Genomic DNA, 19,606 nt, shown 5'->3' on the forward strand with positions numbered 1-19,606 from the left:
ACCTCTCCACCTGCTTCGACCCTTCGTTCGGCTCTCATGGCAGGCGCCGCCGCTCTGGCTAGATCGACGGGCGTGCACGGAGGCGTTGTGGGCCTCCGGGCCTTCACCCCCGCCTTACGACAAGTGTGGTGACCGCCCAAGTTCAGGCCAGAGATGCCGCCCTGCTACGACGGTGCGGCGGACCCGACAGCCTTTCTTCACGCGTACGAGGGGGCCGTTTGGGTGGCCGGTGGCAACGACAAGGTCATGGCCAACTGGTTTCCCATGGCCCTCATTGGCGTGCCGCACGCCTGGCTGCTCAGCCTACCGGGATCTCGTGGCCTTCTGGGAGGAGCTGCGCAGCCTCTTCGTCATGCGCTTCCTGGCACCAGCGCCCCATGCCGTCGCAGCCCTCCTCGATGGCTCACAGGCGCCGCCCTCAGACCGCCACGTTAAGCAGTTCTTCTGCCAAATGGGCGCCACCCGTGTGCAGCAGGGAGACCCTCCAAGGAGGGCAGCGCCAAAGGCCGATCTCACCTTCGACTCAAGGGACCACCCAAGGACCACCGCGGGCGCAGGCGCGCCCTTGATGCTCTGCACCCCCACCATCTGCAACATGGCGGTTACTAAGACCCTCATCGACGGAGGATCCGGCCTTAATGTACTCTCCGTGGAGGCTTTCGACATGCTTCACGTACCGCATGGCCGGCTCCGCCCCACCAAGCAGTTCTCCGGGGTTGTCGATGGCTCCACCAGCCCCCTGGGGCAGATCCGCCTCCCCGTCACCTTCGGCACTCGCGACAACTGCCACACTGAGCTCATCGACTTCGACGTCGCGCACATCCGCCTTCCGTACAACACCATCCTCGGGTATCCAGCCGCTCAGGAGTTCATCACCCAGGAAACCGAGGAGCTTCAAGAGGCGAGAGCCATGCGCGGAAACCGCCGCCCGCCACCCGGCGCGGATCCTCATCCTGGCGAGGGTAGCGAGCTACGCACCTGCGTTAACATCCCAGGGCTTAATAGGGCCGCATCTCAGGAGCACTTATGGCCATCGCGCGTTAGTTGGTGTGAGGGCCCCCCTCACAGCTACGTTCGCATGCCTTTCGGCTTGCCGAACACGGTTGTTACCCTCTAGCGCCACATGTGCAGCGTCCTGGCGGCTCAGGAGGCCAGGCACCAGGCGGTCCTGATGGAGATAGCGACGGTCCTCCACGAGCCTACCGGGCCTCCGGAGTCTCCTGAGGTTCAAGGCCAAGGGGGCTCATGAGGAGCGACTTCTTGAGCACGCATTTTCGGCTACTCCAACATCTCTTCAGCAATGGTGCCAGGTGACATCTTCCGATTTATTTAGTTGGGGCGCCCCTCGGGCTGCTTTATCCCCAGGCCGCGTGGGTTCATCCCTGCGACATGTATCTTTCTTGCATCTTCTAGTCGTTCAGCTGGGAGTGTCCCTCGGGCTGCATCATCCCCAGGCCGCATGGGTCCGTCCCTGTGGCATGTATCATTTGCATCTATCAGAACTAGCTCTATCCTATCCATGCCATGATTTATGTTATCACCTACTCGCCTGTCGTATGGCCCTTTGCGGTCTCCCGTGTTGCTGACCGGCCTCTTATCCATCCCGCAATGGAGGCTCACATGCTGGCATGGCGCTTGTGCTCGGGTACGTCCCTGCAACGCTGATAAATCTGGGAGATCGAGCTCTGACTCGCGTCTCGTCCCATGCACGTCACCTCACCGGGTCCTCAGTGCCTTCATCTTCCCGTAGAAAGATCAGCGGCAGGACAGCGGGCGTGCTCATGAGTTATGCTCTCTTCTCGGACTAACCCGCAGAGATCCCTGGAGTTTGGCTGTAGGCGGCCCCACCGGTCACCCTCTTTCCACGCAATTCGCTTGCACGTTAAAGGGGGGACTCCTGAGCATCGCGTCTCAAGAGCTCCTACTGACTCTCCAGCCCTCACCCCCTGGCCTTGACCACGGCATCGCGACCTGGCATACCAGCTGTCAGTGTCAAAACCGGCCGATCTTGGGTAGGGTGTCCGGAACTGTGCGTCTAAGGATTGAAGGTAACATGAGACAAGGGGGACACGATGTTTACCCAGGTCCGGGCCCTCTCAATGGAGGTAAAACCCTATGTCCTGCTTGATTGTATTTGATGAGTATAGGGGTTACAAGAGTTGGTCTACCTCGAGATCGTAATGGATAAACCCTAGATGTCTAGCCTATATGAATTCTGATAGCCTCTACGGACTAAACCCTCCGGTTTATATAGACACCGCAGGGGACTAGGGTTGTACAGAGTCGGTTTATAGAGAAAGGAGACTACACATCCGGACGTTAAATTTGCCATCCACGCAAAGGAGAGTCCCACCCGGACACGGGGGAAGGCCTTCTATATTGTATCTTCATGGCCCATCAGTCTGGCCCATGCCACACAGCCCGGACACCTGAGGACCCCATAATCCATGACTCCCTCGGTAGCCCCCTAACTTGCCTTCAATGACGATGTAATATTCGACCCATCTCTTCAGCTTTGCAAGGCGGGTTCTTCATTATAATCCGGACCAATGACAATTGATACGTCTCCAACGTATCTATAATTTTTGATTGTTCCATGTTGTTATGTTATCAATCTTGGATGTTTTATAATCATTTTATAGTCATTTTATATCATTTTTTGGTACTAACCTATTGACATAGTGCCAAGTGCCAGTTGCTGTTTTCCATATTTTTTACATCACAGAAAGTCAATATCAAACGGAGTACAAATGCCACGAAACTTTACGAAGAATTTTTATGGGCCAAAAGGAACACAACGGGCCCTGGTTGCGCCTGGGAGGTGCGCCGAGGGAGGCACAACCCACCAGGGCGCGCCAGGAGGCCCAGGCGCGCCCAGGTGGGTTGTGCCCACCTCGGGTGCCCCCGGACCACCTCTTTGCTCAATAAATACCCCAATATTTCCAGAACCCTAGGGGAGTCGACGAAATATTCATCTAGCCGCCACAGAATCCAGAACTACCAGATCCAATCTAGACACCATCTCGGATGGAGTTCACCACCTCCATTGGTGCCTCTCCGATGATGCGTGAGTAGTTCTTTGTAGATCTTTGGGTCCGTAGTTAGTAGCTAGATGCCTTCATCTCTCTCTCTTGATTCTCAATACAATGGTCTCTTGGAGATCCATATGATGTAACTCTTTTGCGGTGTGTTTGTTGGGATCGATGAACTTTGAGTTTATGATCAGATCTATCTTTTTATATCCATGAAAGTATTTGAGTTTCTTTGATCTCTTTTATGCATGATCTCTTATAGCCTCGTATTTCTTCTGCAATATTTGGGTTTTGTTTGGCCAACTTGATCTATTTATCTTGCAATGGGAAGAGGTGCTTTGTAGTGGGTTCGATCTTACGGTGCTTGATCCCAGTGACAAAGAGGGAACCGGCACGTATGTATCGTTGCTACTAAGGATAAAAGGATGGGGTCTATCTCTACATAGATAGATCTTGTCTACATCATGTCATCGTTCTTATTGCATTACTTCGTTTCTCCGTGAACTTAATACACTGGATGCATGCTGGATAGCGGTCGATGTGTGGAGTAATAGTAGTAGATGCAGGCAGGAGTCGGTCTACTAATCTTGGACGTGATGCCTATATAACGACCATTGCCTGGATATCGTCATGAGTATTTGAAGTTCTATCAATTTCCCAACAGTAATTTGTTTACCCACTGTCGGTGTCAAGACCGGCGGATCTCGGGTAGGGGGTCCCGAACTGTGCGTCTAGGCCGGATGGTAACAGGAGACTGGGGACACTTTGTTTTACCCAGGTTCAGGCCCTCTCGATGGAGGTAAAACCCTACTCCTGCTTGATTAATATTGATGATATGGGTAGTACAAGAGTAGATCTACCACGAGATCAAGGAGGCTAAACCCTAGAAGCTAGCCTATGGTATGATTGTTGTGTATGGAGTTGATTCTGTCCTACGGACTACAACCCTCCGGTTTATATAGACACCGGATAGGGTTAGGGTTACACAGAGTCGGTTACAATGGTAGGAGATCCTGAATATCCGCATCGCCAAGCTTGCCTTCCACGCCAAGGAAAGTCCCATCCGGACACGGGACGAAGTCTTCAATCTTGTATCTTCATAGTCCAGGAGTCCGGCTGAAGGTATAGTCCGGCTATCCGAACACCCCCTAATCCAGGACTCCCTCAATAGCCCCTGAACCAGGCTTCAATGACGACGAGTCCGGTGCGCAAATTGTCTTCGGCATTGCAAGGCGGGTTCCTCCTCCAAGTCCTTCATATAAGATTGTAATCACCAAGAGTAGTGTCCGGCTCTGTAAAATAAGTTTCCACATATTGCCATAGAGAGAATAATATTAACACAAATCAAATCTGCTGACGTATTCTGCAGTGCGCCATCACACTACAGCCAAGTCCTTTACTCGAATCGTTTTTACTTTTCCACCTCAGCATGTTTTGCGAGGTGGTTTCCTTGGCACGTCTCGTCAAAGCAGAGATCGTGTGCCCCCCTTTTACGGGATCCTCATCAATACGGATGTGGGTAACCCAATCGTGCCCGCTAGCATGTTTTCTCGATTAAAGGCGAGTCCCAAACGGTTACGGGGAGGGCTCCTGGTATTCAACCTCTTATAAATAGACCAAGGCCTTACTCCTTTTTCCAATCTCAAATGAGTTCGCCCGTCGCCTCGAGTTCCAACACCCTAGGCTTCAGATTCCAGGCGCTTCGGACCTTCGACAATGTCCGGTTCCGACCTTCAAGGCCGATGGATGCCCTCCTCCGTCACGGAGGAGGATGTGCTAAAGTTGAGAGAGGCTAAGTTCCTGACCGCCGAAATTCCGCATAGGTTGCCTGCTCAAGGGCAAGCTATTCCCAATCCCCAGCCCGGTGAGAGCGTAGTGTTCATGTCTCACTTCCTTCGGGGGTTAGGCTTCCCGATGGATCCCTTCGCGAGGGGGCTGCTGTTCTATTACGGGCTGGAATTTCATGACTTAGCTCCGGAGTCCATCCTCCACATTTCCTCATTCATCGTTGTGTGCGAAGCGTTCCTCCGCGTTACTCCTCACTTCGGTTTATGGCTCAAGACTTTTGGAGTGGAGCCGAAGATGATCGAGGGATGGCACGCAGAGTGCGGAGGTGCTGTCATCAATAAGAATGTTGATTCTCCATGGCCCGAGGGCTCCTTTCAAGAAGAGCTCGGCTTGTGGCAACGAGAATGGTTCTATATCACGGCTCCCAGGAGTGCCAAGTGGGCGGCGCCTCCTGCCTTTCGCTCGGGTCCCCCATCACGGTTAGCATCATGGGTCAACAAAGGATTAGATTGGGGTTTGCCCAAAGACGTGCCCCTGTTACAGGGCCGAATTAAGGATCTCTTGGAAGGAGACCTCAGTTTGGTCAAGGTGACGCAGGTCATGTTGATTCGCCGAACATTGCCCAGCAAACGTCGCCCCCTTCGTCTGTGGGAGTTTAATCCGGAGGGACCGCGAGTTCTTCAGAATTTTATGGGCGCAACACCCGCGGAGATGTATAGACTATTCTTCGGATAACAAGAGATGTGTCCGGATTCAACCGAGGATGCAGGCCTAAGCTGCAATCGCCCGGATACTCAAGTAAGCAACCTTGTGCCCGGACCTTCTATCTGTATAATCGTCATAAACTTACCCCTAAAAGAGCCGTATTTTTAAACAGGAGTGGATAGCGAAGGCGAAGCTGATCAGGTGTCCGGCTCCCCTTCCTGAAACTAGGCCGGATCCTGTGCTAGTCAGGATGCTGGAGATAATGCCTTTGGAGGGGGAGGACAAGGAAGCTACAGCCTCCTCGAAGGAGGCTGCTCCGAAGGGAGGAACTGACAATTCCTCTCCTAAAGGGAAGAAGAGAGCCGCCTCTGACGACCCGGAAACGATGGTCTCAAAATGGGGGAGAAAATCCTCGTCAGAGGGTCCGACGCCAGGGAGTTCCTTGGCCGGACTACGCCCTCAAGGGGATCAGCCCTCAAGCGAGCCGTAAGTGGAGAAAAGATTTTCCTTTTGAGGGATGAGGGAAATCCTTGATTTTGCATCTGAGAAGATTAACAGAAATTTTACCTTGTAGCTCGGACCTCAGCCCTTCGCAGCAGAGCTCGTCTTCGGGGGATCTTCTTCCGGAGATGATGGAGAGCGGAACGCCTCCCCCCGCCGTGCCGCCCAGCGAGGCGGGCGACCCTGAGGTGTCGTCGCGGAGGGTCTCTCCAAATCCGGCAGGGATGGGAGGTGGCAGTGCGGCTCCCTGAAGTTCTCCGCGTCCGGCTTTCGAAAGAGGCCATAGGACAAGTCCGACACCGTCTGGTGCTCGGCTGGAGGAACTAAATATTCTGCTGGGGCGAGCTTCTATCTCAGAAGAGCACCGTGCCTTGATGGGCACGGTGATTGAAAGGATTTCATCCGCAGAAAGCGGATTGCATGAGGCCGTCAAAAGTTTACTGACGGGTTTTGAGGTACGTTAGATAATGTACACTTTTGTCAGTTGCGCATAAATAAGATGCGCCCTGTGTAGATAGTAGCCCCTGAGACTCTGCGTGTTGTCAAGAAATGGCGGCACGTAGAGGATCGTAATCCCAGGTCTAAGATGTCGCCTTTGAATGTAGCTGGCGAGGTGTCCGGAATCGAGCCGGACTAATGATTTGGCCGAACGAAAGCGGCAACTGGACGTGGCAGATGCCGACATCGCACTTGTCAACAAGCGGCTTGATGAGGCTCAAGGTATGTAATTCTTCGGGCGGCATTAGGTAAGAGGAGCTTTATGCCAGTGTCTTACAATGTGTGTGCTTGACGCAGATGGTACGGCCGCCGTGGAGAATCTTAGGGCAGAACTTGCCCGAGCTAAGGAGCAAGCCAGAAAAAGCGATGCGGCTGCCAAGAAGGCCCTTGAAGAGCTGAGAGCCGAACAGGCTACTCACTGCCGAAGCAAAGAGGAGATGGCCGAGATGGCCGAGAAGTTAAAGAGCGCTGCAGACCGTTGCGAACTTCTTGAGAAAGAAGACCAGGCGAAACAGACGGACTTAGAGAAGGCAGTTGCCGATGCCAAGGACGCTCGCTCTGCGATGAGAGCTGCGAAAGAGGAGCTGCGTCAGGCCGAACAGATTGCGGCTGGAAAGCCCTTTATGCTGCGGAGGAAGTTTTGTGATCCGAAGTTTGCTCCGTTGGACTGGATGTGGAGTGTGAAGGACACCTATCTGGACTTGGCAACAAGTGTCGCTGATGCGACCGAACACTTTCCAGATCAGAAGGATTGCGAAGTGGAAAAGCTTTTCTGGTCGTAGTTTCATAATCCAGAGCGTCCACTGGCAGTGGATGATCGTTTGGCTCAATGGGCCGAACTGAATAGGTTGTTCGGACTCGCCATGAAGTACGTCATGGATCATCTGTGGCCGGGGAGATCGAAGCCGAAGAGTTATTTCAGCTTGGTGCAGCAATTCCTTGACGCGGTGCCGCGTATAAATGCAATTAAGAGGTTAGCATGCATAGAGGGCGCACGGATGGCTCTTGCCCGTGTTAAGACATACTGGGCAGAGATGGAGACCACTGTTGTTGCGTCCCGAGATTCGGACCAAAGCCGAGTACCTTCTGAGCACTATTTTCAGGAAGTTCTTGAAGGTGCTCGTGTAATAGAGATGCAGTGCCCGAAAGATGCTATGTTATGATAGCATACGTAATTATAAAGTAATATTTTGATAAACAGTAGTGGCTTATTTTATACTTGTGCCTCCAAGTATTGTAAACACCTTCTAATCGGCCGTTTTAAGATATATGTATATATATATATGTATAGAATCTGAAAGATGGCAGTCGTTGGCTTCAGCCCCCACGCACATAGTGTGGGGGTGCTCGCAGAAGACGCATTCTCACACTTAACCCAACATCTTGGTCCTACAAAGGAGGTGATAGCGCAGCGGGCTAGGCAACCGGACTATAATGCTTTAACACTTTCACTTAGCCATAGGAGTTTGAAAATGAGACTCTTTAGGTAGCTCCTTGGTGGCAACTGCGCTCGTCCGAATTTGGGGCGCGTATGTGCCTAACAGGGAAGCGGTCCTTTGTCGAAGCGGAGGAATCCGATAGATTCCGATCGGTCATCGAGTGGCTGACCAGTCTCACGCTACATCATGACAGTCAGTTTTCGGCTTTCTCTACTGAGGTGCTTGCCCTGGCCGAACCGGGGGCACAATCGCAGTAGTTCTCCTGGTGCTACCTTAGCCGATAGAGCGGAACTTAAGGTAGCCAAACTCAGGAGACGGGCAACCCAACATTTGACCAAAGACATGATTCGGAGCTGATGCATATAATGCCAAAACTCGCGACGCCGAACACTCCCTAAGGTGTTCGGTCTTTATGAGTGCGGGCCAAACAACACTCTTTATTGAAAAAGCCCCTAGTGTCCAGGTACGTGCAAAAATTCTGACGTGGCCACATGCCAAGACGCCAGCCTCCTCCTTGGTTATATTAGAAAGAAAAAACCAGGGGATGTTTAGCAACAAGAGACAGTAAAAAAGGTTTACGCAGGGTCTTAATCTAAAAAGAATCCTTTAGGACGGATCCCTACTACACGTCTGCGCCTTTGTCTCCGTTGTGCCGTATCCTGGACGGGCGCCGCACGACGTTCATCTGTAAAAGAGAGGAACTGAGTTGAGAACGGGTCGTGCAAAAAAAAGGAAAGAAATTTAAAATAAGCAAAGTATAAAGTAAGATATGTAAGTTTGAGCTTTATTGTCTCTTATTTTATATGCGTGGAGCCCCTTGTGCGGGGGTATATGGCTTCTAGGCCTGCATCAATGATGATTTTGCACCGAACTCGTCTATCCGCGTTCGTGGTCTTTAAATGACCTATTTTGAAGTTTTTTGGCCGGTGAGGCCATTTTGCTGTGGGGCTGTTAAAGCGGCCGCACTGTCCTCCGCTTGGGGAGGCGCATTTTAGTGCTTCCCCATCAAGGAGATGATGCCTCGTGGACCAGGCATCTTAAGCGTAAGAGATGCATAATGTGGTATTGCGTTAAATCGCGCGAAAGCTTCACGTCCCAGTAGTGCTTGATAGCGACTTGAGAACGGGACGATGTGGAAGGTCAGCTTTTCGTGGCGGAGGTTATTGGCAGAGCCGAATGTGATTGTGAGCCGGAGAAAACCCGTACAATGGGTGTCCGGACCAGGTATTACCCCTTGAAAGGAGGTTTTGCTGCGGCGGATTCTTGCTGGGTTTATCCCCATGTGTTGTATTGTATCCTGATATATCAGGTTTAGTCCGCTGCCGCCGTCCATAAGGACATTGGAAAACTTGAGTCCGCCAATTGTTGGATCGAGTATCAAGGCAGCCCATCCTACATTCTTGATATTCCTAGAATAATCTAGCTGATCGAAGGTGATCGGTTTTGACAACCAGTGGCCGGATCCTTTGGGGATGGGCCATGTGGTGCGTACCTTTACGGGCACCGCACGTTTTGTTATGTGAAGTGAGTTCACTGTTTTTACTTCTTGTGGGAAGTTCTTTTGTTTCCTGGTGCTCTGCTGTTGGGGTTCGTCCTCGTCTTCGCTTGGTGTGTCGAGCCCCTTGTGTTCGGCATTGAGTCTGCCGGATTGTTTGAAGACCCAACAGTCTCTGTGGGTATGGTTAGCAGGCTTCCCGGGAGTACTATGTATCTGACATATCCTGTCCAGGATTTTATTTAGGTTGGATGGATCGTCCCTGTTATCCTGGGGGGCGATTTTTCCTGATTTTGTCGTGAGCTTTTGAATCCGGTGTTGACTGCCGTGCTCTTCGGACTTTTTTCTTTAGTCCGGCGACGGTCCTTGTTGCGTCGCGTTCTTCCGTTTCCATCCCTGGTTTCGGATGTACTTGGGTCGCTGGGGCCACGCCTTGCCAACCAGCTATCCTCTCCTGCACAAAAGCGGGTCATGAGGCTTGTTAGTGCGGCCATTGTTCTTGGCTTTTCTTGGCCGAGGTGTCTAGCAAGCTATTCGTCTCGGGCGTTATGTCTGAAAGCTGCTAAGGCTTCGGCGTCCGGACAGTCGACTATCTGATTCTTTTTAGTGAGGAATCTATTCCAGAACTGCCGAGCTGATTCTCTGGGTTGTTGAGTTATGTGACTAAGATCGTCTGCATCCGGAGGACGGACATAGGTCCCTTGAAAGTTTGCTCGGAAATCATCCTCGAGCTCTTCCCAGCTTCCAATTGAGTTTTCGGGAAGGCTTTTAAGCCAATGCCGGGCTGGCCCTTTAAGCTTAAGGGGTAGATATTTTATGGCGTGGAGATCATCTCCTCTAGCCATGTGAATGTGGAGGATATAATCCTCGATCCAGACTCCAGGGTCTGTTGTTCCATCGTATGCCTCTATGTTTACGGGTTTGAATCCATCTGGAAATTCATAGTCTAGGACCTCATCAGTGAAACATAGGGGGTGTGCGGCACCCCTATATCTGGGTATGCCAGATTCTGATGATGGCTTCATAGCGTTGCTTACGAGAGCTTGCTTTCTTGGCCCATAAATGGACCTGACTGGGCCATGATGCGAATCCTTAAGAGGGTTGCATGGCGATTTAGGTGCGGCGCCGCTTGTCGCTTTCTGGGGTCGTCTATCCGACCGTGTGGCGTTTTCATTTTTTGAATGCGAGGGCTCTGAGGCGTCTTCGTCGAATTCAGGCAGTAGCTTTCTTTTCGGATAGCTTTTAGTGTGGTGACTGTCGCCGTACTTATCCGTGGCATTGATTACCTTGCTCCATCTGATCCGGAGTGCATCTTCCGCTGTTTTTAGCTTCCGCTTCTGCTTTTTTAGGCTGCATGCAGTTGCAACGAGCCTCTCATGGAGATTCTTCTGCTCCATAGGTTTATTTGGCGTAAGATCGTCTGGAATGCCGTTTTCGCCGGGGGAGGGATGTTCGGTTTCTTTATCCATGTCGTCCTGTTTGGACAGTTGCTCGAAGGCCTGCTCGTCGCCTACCGGCTCGCCCTGCTCTATGGCTGGGTTTTTGTCGAGGCGGGGCTTGGGCCGGCGTTTGCGCCGACGCCTTGATTGCTTTTCGGGGGGTCGATCTCTCGTCCCATCCCCTTTTTCCTCGTTGTCGCTTCCCTTAGGGGTGTCCACCATGTACACATCGTGAGATGAGGTGGCTGTCCAATGCCCTATGGGCGTTGGTTCGTCGGTATCTCCTCCATCGTCATCCATGCTGTCGATGTCTTCGGAGCCGAAGTCAGGCATGTCGGTTAGATTGTCGACAGTGGCTATAAAGTGGGTGGTGGGTGGGTTTTGGATTTCATTGTCCGCATCCCATCCTTGCTGACCGTAGTCCGGCCAGGGCTCTCCTGACAACGAGAAAGACTTTATAGAATTCAGGATGTCGCCGAAGGGTGAGTGCTGAAAGATGTCCGCGGCGGTGAACTCCATTACCGGCACCCAATCGGATTCGATTGGCAGGGGCGCGCGGGCTCGGAGTTCGGAGAGGAATCCGGCTCCTCGGAGTCACGGGCCATGCGGAGTGCGGGGCTGGAGTTCGGCTCGATCGCCTCTGAGATCGCAGCCCCTGAGGCAGCGTCCAACCGCCGATCCTCGATCGGCGCAGTAGGTTCCGAATGAATGGTCGAAACCGATGCATGTGTGGCCTCCAAGGCTCTGTTCGGCAGCAGAGCTATATCATGCCCATCGAGACAGTGCGGCACGCTTGGCTGTAGCTCGAATCCGTCGAAGATCAAGTCCCCGCGGATGTCAGCCGTGTAGTTTAGGCTTCCAAACCTGACCTGATGGCCAGGGGCGTAGCTTCCGATCTGCTCAAGGTGGCCAAGCGAATTGGCCCGCAGTGCAAAGCCGCCAAAGACGAAGATCTGTCCGGGGAGAAAAGTCTCACCCTGGACCGCGTCGTCGTTGAAGATCGGAGGAGCCATCGGGCCTAAAGGCGACGACACAGAGGAACTCTCAATGAAAGCACCAATGTCGGTGTCAAAACTGGCGGATCTCGGGTAGGGGGTCCCGAACTGTGCGTCTAGGCCGGATGGTAACAAGAGACAGGGGACACTTTGTTTTACCCAGGTTCGGGCCCTCTCGATGGAGGTAAAACCCTACTCCTGCTTGATTAATATTGATGATATGGGTAGTACAAGAGTAGATCTACCACGAGATCAAGGAGGCTAAACCCTAGAAGCTAGCCTATGGTATGATTGTTGTGTATGTAGTTGATTCTGTCCTACGGACTACAACCCTCCGGTTTATATAGACACCGGATAGGGTTAGGGTTACACAGAGTCGGTTACAATGGTAGGAGATCCTGAATATCCGTATCGCCAACCTTGCCTTCCACGCCAAGGAAAGTCCCATCCGGACACGGGACGAAGTCTTCAATCTTGTATCTTCATAGTCCAGGAGTCCGGCTGAAGGTATAGTCCGGCTATCCGAACACCCCCTAATCCAGGACTCCCTCACCCACCATTTGCTATTTTTCTCAAGAGAAGCCACTAGTGAAACCTACAGCCCCCGGGTCTCTTTCTCATATTATTTGCCTTTGCGATCTATTTTTATTTACCTTTATTTTCAGATCTATTAAACCAAAAACCCAAAAATATCTTACTGCAATTTATTCTTATTTATTTATTTGGCGTTGGATCTATCAATCTACTACAAATTTACCTCACGTCTATTTACCTATCTTGAGGCGCCGTACCCCGGAAGGGATTGACAACCCCTTTAACACGTCGGGCTGCGAGGATTTGTTATCTGTGTGTAGGTGATGTTTATGTTGTGTTGCTTGGTTCTTCTACCAGTTCGATAACCTTGGTTTCATATCTGAGGGAAATACCTACCGCCGCTATGCTGCATCATCCCTTCTTCTTTGGGGAATTACCGACGTAGCTTCAAGCGACATCAAAGGAATTTCTGGCGCCGTTGCCGGGGAGGATATTCAACATATACCAGGTTCCTAATCACAAATCTCATCTCCTCGCAATTTACATTATTTGCCATTTGCCTCTTGTTTTCCTCTCCCCACTTCACAAAAAAATTGCCGTTTTATTCGCCCCTCTTTTCTGTTTGTCGTTTTCTTGTCGGATCTGTCTTTGTGTGCAACCTTGTTTGTTGTTATTATCATTACAGATAGTTCTCCCCCTATTGCTTGCACTCCCGAAACAAGGTTCTCAACTTTAAACAAAGGGGAGGAGAAAAATTAAAATATGCTTGGTATAGGATTTGCAGTGCTCATAATAGATCTACCCGTAAGCAATCCACCGTTGTTCTTCTTTGTTGTTTTTATGTTGGCATCACCACTTGGTATAGATTCGGCCTTGATACGATTACCGGTGGAAATTTCTTGATGTGTCCTTCTCTTGATGCCTTTAATGCTATGGGAAATTTAGTGGGCTGACCACTCCTCATGATTAATGAAACAACTTTGACTCTTGAGCATGTTATGGAAAGACTAGATGCCATTGAAAAGAAAATGCTCACCGAGGTGTTGGGGAACGTAGCAGAAATTCAAAATTTTCCTACGTGTCACCAAGATCTATCTATGGAGAAACCAGCAACGAGGGAGGGAGAGTGCATCTACATACCCTTGTAGATCGCTAAGCGGAAGCGTTCAAGAGAACGGGGTTGATGGAGTCGTACTCGCCGTGATTCAAATCACCGATGATCCTAGCGCCGAACGGACGGCACCTTCGCGTTCAACACACGTACGGAGCAGCGACGTCTCCTCCTACTTGATCCAGCAAGGGGGGAGGAGAGGTTAATGGAGATCCAGCAACACGACGGCGTGGTGGTGGAAGTAGCGGGATTCCAACACGGCTTCGCCAAGCGCTGCGGGAGGAGGGAGATGTGTCACGGGAGGGAGAGGGAGGCGCCAGGGCTTAGGTGTGGTTGCCCTCCCTTCCCCCCACTATATATAGGGCCAAGGGAGAGGGGGGAGGCGCAGCCTTGGCCCTTCCTCCAAGGAAGGGTGCGGCCAAGGGAGGAGTCCCTCCTCCCCAAGGCACCTCGGAGGTGCCTTCCCCCTTTAGGACTCTTCCTTTCCCTCTTCTCTTGGCGCATGGGCCTCTTGGGGCTGGTGCCCTTGGCCCATATAGGCCAAGGCGCACCCCCTACAGCCCATGTGGCCCCCGGGGCAGGTGGCCCCACCCGGTGGACCCCCGGGACCCTTCCGGTGGTCCCGGTACAATACCGGTGACCCCAAAACTTGTCCCGATGGCTGAAATAGCACTTCCTATATATAATTCTTTACCTCTGGACCATTCCGGAACTCCTCGTGACGTCCGGGATCTCATCCGGGACTCCGAACAACTTTCGGGTTACCGCATACTAATATCTCTATAACCCTAGCGTCACCGAACCTTAAGTGTGTAGACCCTACGGGTTCGGGAAGCATGCAGACATGATCGAGACGTTCTCCGGTCAATAACCAACAGCGGGATCTGGATACCCATGTTGGTTCCCACATGTTCCACGATGATCTCATCGGATGAACCACGATGTTGAGGATTCGATCAATCCCGTATACAATTCCCTTTGTCTATCGGTACGATACTTGCCCGAGATTCGATCGTCGGTATCCCGATACCTTGTTCAATCCCGTTACCGGCAAGTCTCTTTTACTCGTTCCGCTACACATCATCCCGTGATCAACTCCTTGATCACACTGTGCACATTATGATGATGTCCTACCGAGTGGGCCCAGAGATACCTCTCCGTCACACGGAGTGACAAATCCCAGTCTCGATTCGTGCCAACCCAACAGACACTTTCGGAGATACCCGTAGTGTACCTTTATAGCCACCCAGTTACGTTGTGATGTTTGGCACACCCAAAGCACTCCTACAGTATCCGGGAGTTGCACAATCTCATGGTCTAAGGAAATGATACTTGACATTAGAAAAGCTTTAGCATACGAACTACACGATCTAGTGCTATGCTTAGGATTGGGTCTTGTCCATCACATCATTCTCCTAATGATGTGATCCCATTATCAACGACATCCAATGTCCATGGTCAGGAAACCGTATCCATCTATTGATCAACGAGCTAGTCAAATAGAGGTTTACTAGGGACATGGTGTTGTCTATGTATCCACACATGTATCTGAGTTTCCTATCAATACAATTCTAGCATGGATAATAAACGATTATCATGAACAAGGAAATATAATAATAACTAATTTATTATTGCCTCTAGGGCATATTTCCAACACGAGGATCATATGGGAATTATAGATAAAAAGCTGCATAATTTTTCCACCAATATGGGGTCAAAAGCGGTAGATATTCTTAAGTTGTTAAGGGGAAAAGGTACCATATCATGATAGAATAGAAGAAAGCCCTTCTCTGATTGATAAATCAGAAGAAATTTTTAGTAACCTAAGCACGGCTTTCTCTTCCGCTAAAACTATCGAAAAAACTACCGTTAAAATTGGTAGAGTTTCCAAGAACAAGGGTGCAACTTATAGTAATAGTAATAAAGAGGATCTTAAGATGATTGGTATTCACCCAGATTTTGTTGAAGTGATAAGAGATCCTTTTTGCAAGAATGAAATCTTTGAATTTATTCCTAGAAGTTTTTTTATTGAAAATCTTTATGCTAAATCTTTGAAGGATTATAAGTGTTTGATTGAAGAGTTGGACAGAGATGATGATACGTCTCCAACATATCTATAATTTTTGATTGCTCCATGCTATATTATCTACTGTTTTGGGCAATATTGGGCTTTATTTTCCACTTTCATATTATTTTTGGGACTAACCTATTAACCGGAGGCCCAGCCCAGATTTGCTGTTTTATGCCTATTTCAGTGTTTCGAAGAAAAGGAATATCAAACGGAGTCGAAACGGAACGAAATCAACTGGAGAAGTTATTTTTGGAAGGAAACTTACCGGATAGACTTGGACCCTACGACAGAAGATGAAGGAGGAGCTCACGAGGGTAGGGGCGCGCCCACCCCCCTGGGGCGCGCCCCCTGCCTCGTGGCCCCCCTTCGGTCCACCGATGAACCTCCTGCACCCATATATACCTACGTAACCTAAAACTTCCAGAACAGATATTAGATCGGGAGTTCCGCCGCCAGAAGCCTCCGTAGCCACCGAAAACCAATCTAGACCCGTTCTGGCACCCTGCCGGAGGGGGCAATCCCTCTCTGGTGGCCATCTTCATCATCCTGGTGCTCTCCATGACGAGGAGGGAGTAGTTCTCCCTTGGGGCTGAGGGTATGTACCAGTAGCTATGTGTTTGATCTCTCTCTCTCATGTTCTTGATTTGGCACGATCTTGATGTATCGCGAGCTTTGCTATTATAGTTGGATCCTATGTTTCTCCTCCCCCTCTTCTCTCTTGTAATGAATTGAGTTTCCCCTTTGAAGTAATCTTATCGGATTGAGTCTTTAAAGATGTGAGAACACTTGATGTATGTCTTGCCGTGCGTATCTATGGTGACAATGGGATACCACGTGATTCACTTGATGTATGTTTCGGTGATCAACTTGCGGGTTCCGCCCATGAACCTATGCATAGGGGTTGGCACACGTTTTCGTCGTGATTCTCCGGTAGAAACTTTGGGGCAGTCTTTGAGGTCCTATGTGTTGGTTGAATAGATGAATCTGAGATTGTGTGATGCATATCGTATAATCATACCCACGGATACTTGAGGTGACATTGGAGTATCTAGGTGACATTAGGGTTTTGGTTGATTTGTGTCTTAAGGTGTTATTCTAGTACAAACTCTAGGGCTGTTTGTGACACTTATAGGAATAGCCCAACGGATTAATTGGAAAGAATAACTTTGAGGTGGTTTCGTACCCTACCATAATCTCTTCGTTTGTTCTCCGCTATTAGTGACTTTGGAGTGACTCTTTATTGCATGTTGAGGGATAGTTTTATGACCCAATTATGTTAGTATTGTTGAGGGAACTTGCACTAGCGCAAGTATGAACCCTAGGCCTTGTTTCCTAGCATTGCAATACCGTTTACGCTCACTTTTACCATTATTTACCTTGCTGTTTTTATATTTTCAGATTACAAATACCTTTATCTACCATCCATATACCACTTGTATCACCATCTCTTCGCTGAACTAGTGCACCTATACAATTTACCATTGTATTGGGTGTGTTGGGGACACAAGAGACTCTTTGTTATTTGGTTGCAGGGTTGCTTGAGAGAGACCATCTTCATCATACGCCTCCTACGGATTGATAAACCTTAGGTCATCCACTTGAGGGAAATTTGCTACTGTCCTACAAACCTCTGCACTTGGAGGCCCAACAACGTCTACAAGAAGAAGGTTTTGTAGTAGACATCAAGCTCTTTTCTGGCGCCGTTGCCGGGGAGGTTAGCGCTTGAAGGTATATCTTTAGATCTTGCAATCGAATCTTTTAGTTTCTTGTTTTATCACTAGTCTAGTCTATAAAAGAAAACTATAAAAAATGGAATTGAGGGTACCTCATATGCTTCATCTTTTTAATATCTATCATGAAAATGAGGATTCCAATAATTGTGCTCAATTGCTAGAGGAAGAATGCATTAGAATGTTTGGCACTAAATCTTTGAATGATGAGCATGACTGCAATGTTGTTAGTATGAATTCTTTGAATATCCATGATGCTAATGATATGCAAAGCCACAAGCTTGGGGAAGCTATGTTTGATGAAGATGATATTTTTTGTCCCCCAAGTTTTGTTGAGCAAATTTATTATGATGAAATCATGCCTCCTATTTATGATGATTATATTGATGAAAGTGGATTTGGAGAGGTCATGACTTTATTTAGTAATGATTCCACTATTTCAGAAGAGGTTCCAATTGATTATGAGAACAAAGTTGCTATCTATGATGATTATTGTGATGACTTGTATGCTATAAAGAATAATGATAACCATCAAACTTGTCATCATCATTTTAGTTTTCAATTGGATTATGCCTCACATGATAGTTATTTTGTTGAGTTTGCTCCCACTATTCCGAATGAGAAGAATTTTGCTTATGTGGAGAGTAATAAAATTTCTATGCTTGTAGATCATGAAAAGAATGGTTTAGGTGCTGGTTATATTGTTGAATTCATTCATGATGCTACTGAAAATTATTATGAGGGAGGAATATATGCTTGTAGGAATTGCAATAATATCAAGTTTCCTCTCTATGTGCTTAAAGTTTTGAAGTTATGCTTGTTTTACCTCCCTATGCTAGTTGATTATTGTTCCCACAAGTTGTTTGCTCACAAAATCCCTATGCATAGGAAGTGGGTTAGCCTTAAATGTGCTAGTAATATTCTTCATGATGCTCTCTTTATGTTTCAATTCTTATCTTTTATATGAGCATCATTGAAATCATCGTGCCTAGCTAGGGGCATTAAACGATAGCGCTTGTCGGGAGGCAACCCAATTTTATTTTAGTTCCTTGCTTTTTCTTACTGTTTAGTAATAAATAATTCATCTTGCCTCTTTTTAGATGTGTTTTTATGCTCTTAATTAGTGTTTGTGCCAAGTAGAACCTTTGGGAAGACTTGGGGAAAGTCTTGTTGATCATGCTGTAAAAAACAGAAACTTTAGCGCTCACGAGAATTGCTTCCATTTTTATTTGGAGAGTGATATTTAGTTAATTATTTTTGAATATGATTAATAGATAAATTCCTCAGGTCCAGCAATTTATTTGAGAATTTTATGAGTTACAGAAGTATACGTTTGATCCAGATTACTACGGACTGTTCTGTTTTTGATAGATTCTGTTTTTCATGTGTTGTTTACTTATTTTGATGAATCTATGGCTAGTATAATAGTTTATAAACCATAAAGAAGTTGGGATACAATATTTTTAACACCAATATAAATAAAGAATGAGTTCATTACAGTACCTTGAAGTGGTGATTTACTTTCTTACACTAACGGAGCTTACGAGTTTTCTACTTTAAGTTTTGTGTTGTGAAGTTTTCAAGTTTTGGGTAAAGATTCGATGAACTATGGAATAAGGAGTGGCAAGAGCCTAAGCTTGGGGATTCCCAAGGCACCCCCAAGGTAATATTAAAGGACAACCAAAAGCCTAAGCTTGGGGATGCCCCGGAAGGCATCCCCTCTTTCGTCTTCGTTCATCGGCAACTTTACTTGGAGCTATATTTTTATTTACCACACGATATGTGTTTTGCTTGGAGCGTCAGTTTATTTTGTTAGGATTTGCTTGCTATTATTTAGAACAATGTTTTGCATCTTTTATTTGAATAAAAAGTGGCATTGATAGCCTTTACTATGCCTATGTTACAAGTATACATGTTGCTGTTTGAAAACAGAAAGTTTACCGCTGTTGCAATAATTCCCTAGAAAAGTCAGAATGTGATAAAATGTTGAAACCTTTTACATATTAACTCTGATAAATTTACTACAGTGGGAATTTTATTTCATAATTTTTGGAGCTAGGGAAGTATGGATGTTGCAGCATTCTTTACAGACTATCCTGTTTAGGCAGATTGTTGTTATGTTTGCATTGTTTGTATATGGTTGCTTCTTTAATGATTCTATTTGAGGATAGGACTATTAAATATGCAGAGGCATTTAGTATGCAATGTTTTGCTAGGCTTCATTTTGCACTAAGTATGATCACTAATTGTGCATCCAAAAACCTTTAA

Source organism: Triticum urartu, chromosome 6A (genome assembly GCF_056163025.1).
Source record: "Triticum urartu cultivar PI428250 chromosome 6A, HENAU_Tu73, whole genome shotgun sequence".
In the NCBI taxonomy this organism is placed as follows: Eukaryota; Viridiplantae; Streptophyta; class Magnoliopsida; order Poales; family Poaceae; genus Triticum; species Triticum urartu.